Raw genomic sequence first — 2,011 nt, 5'->3', positions numbered from 1 at the left:
GCTCCGATCTTGCGTTCTGGTCCTCTTTGCTCAACTCGTGGAGTGGCATCTCTTTTTTCTACGACGACGTTATTCACACATCAGATTCCATTCAGTTTTTTACCGATGTTGCCCCGTCCGTGGGTTTCGGGGGTTTTTTCCAGGGCAGCTGGTTTGCTGAAAAATGGCCCTCTTCAGTTCCTCAGTCCGAGTCTTCCGCGTTCTATGAAATCATCCCAGTTGCCATAGCTTGCTGCCTTTGGGGGAAGCGGTGGAAACGCAGGCACATTGTAGCCCTCTGCGATAATGCCGCAGTCGTCGAAGCCATTAACAAAGGCCGATCCTCCTCCAAATCAATTATGCCGTTTTTGCGACGTATTACGTGGCAGTCCGTGATGAACAACTTCATGCTTTCTGCGCGTCATGTTCCTGGTCGTTCTAATACCCTTGCCGATGCTCTGTCTCGTTTCCAATTTCAGATATTTCGTCGGCTCTGTCCTACAGCCGACCTCTTCCCTACGCCTATTCCCCCCTTCGAGGACCTCGCACTGAATTAATATCCCCATCTCTCCTACCTCTGCTCCAGTCAGCTAAACGCTACCTCTCAGGTGGCCTCGCCCCATCCACGTTCAAATCTTACACGTTTGCCTGGCGCAAGTTTGCCAAATTCTGTTCTCTTCACGGGACCCCTCTTTTGCCCGTTCTAGTTAGCACCGTCGCAGCATTCATCACCCATTGTTTTGATGAACTTAATCTGTCGCCATCGTATATTCGCAGTTTAGTTGCCGGAATTAACTTTTTCTCTCTGTTTCACCAGCCTTCCCCTACTCGTAGTTTGTTTTCGAACCAGGTTATCAAGCTTCTTCTGAAGGGTATTCATAATACTCGCCCCACTACCCCGGATTCCAGGAAACCGATCACCTTTCCTATCCTCATCAATCTACTCAGTACCCTCAGTCGCAGTTCCTATTCCCCCTATCTTAAGAGCCTCCTTTCGAGCACCTTTCTTCTAGCTTTTTACGGTCTCCTCCGTTTGGGGGAGTTCACGTCTCCTAACAACATCTTCAATTCTTCTCGGGATCTGGCGGTTTCCGATCTTAGTTTCCACGCCGACTTCTTCAGTTTATCTCTTAAGCACTCTAAATCTAAAGGCGCCTGTATCATCATCGTGGCCCGTAATAACGGTCCGTTCTGCCCTTATCTGGCCATGTTCAAGTTCGCTCTCTTAAGACATGAACTAAAGTTTGCCCCCGAACCTCTCTTCCTAACCCCAGAAGGATTCGTTATGTCCGCCTCCTGGTTCCTCAAACACCTGAGGTTTCTTTTAGCCGCTTGTGGCCTCCCTCCCTGCCAATTCTCGGGCCACTCATTTAGGATAGGTGCAGCTACATCCGCCGCAGCGCAAGGCATCCCAACGTCATCTCTTCAGCAGCTCGGCCGGTGGTCGCCGTCAGCTTTCTCTTCTTATATCCGTCCAGACATCTCTACTGTTCTGTCAGCCCAACGCTCCCTCAGTGCCTAGGTGAGCACTTCGCATTTCGCTGGTGGTGGTTGGTCTTTCCTTACCTAAAGCAAGCATTTTTATCTAGTGATTTGACCCATTTTCCTACTTGCGCCTCTACGCTGCCTCCTACAGGTCTCACTTTTACCACATCCTAAGTTTAGTGAGTTTTAATCAGTATCTCTTTCATTATTGTTACTTCCCCTCTTGACTTTTCCTTTTCTCTCCACTGCTAACTCCTTCCCTCTGTCCCTGCTGCCGGCCCATGTCCCAGCGTCCTCTGTCCCTGCTGCTGGCCCATGTCCCAGCGTCCTCTGTCCCGGCTGCTGGCCCATGTCCCAGCGTCCTCTGTCCCTGCTGCTGGCCCATGTCCCAGCGTCCTCTGTCCCGGCTGCTGGCCCATGTCCCAGCGTCCTCTGCCCCTGCTGCTGGCCCATGTCCCAGCGTCCTCTGCCCCTGCTGCTGGCCCATGTCCCAGCGTCCTCTGCCCCTGCTGCTGGCCCATGTCCCAGCGTCCTCTGCCGCTGGCCC

The 2,011-nt window shown here is 52.3% G+C and overlaps 1 long non-coding RNA gene across 1 annotated transcript in view; it reads left to right on the top strand.

Annotated features, from left to right (window-relative positions):
* Positions 1–552: 552 nt before the first annotated feature.
* The window catches only part of LOC107834343 (uncharacterized), a 5,351-nt gene continuing 3,892 nt past the window's right edge, over positions 553–2,011 (top strand). The window contains exon 1 of the long non-coding RNA XR_001660133.1: positions 553–564. This is a non-coding gene — a long non-coding RNA (uncharacterized LOC107834343). The remainder of the gene's footprint in view (positions 565–2,011) is intronic.

This window comes from Poecilia formosa, unplaced genomic scaffold (assembly GCF_000485575.1).
Source record: "Poecilia formosa unplaced genomic scaffold, Poecilia_formosa-5.1.2 Scaffold590, whole genome shotgun sequence".
In the NCBI taxonomy this organism is placed as follows: domain Eukaryota; kingdom Metazoa; phylum Chordata; class Actinopteri; order Cyprinodontiformes; family Poeciliidae; genus Poecilia; species Poecilia formosa.
This window is presented reverse-complemented; position numbering and strand designations above follow the sequence as displayed.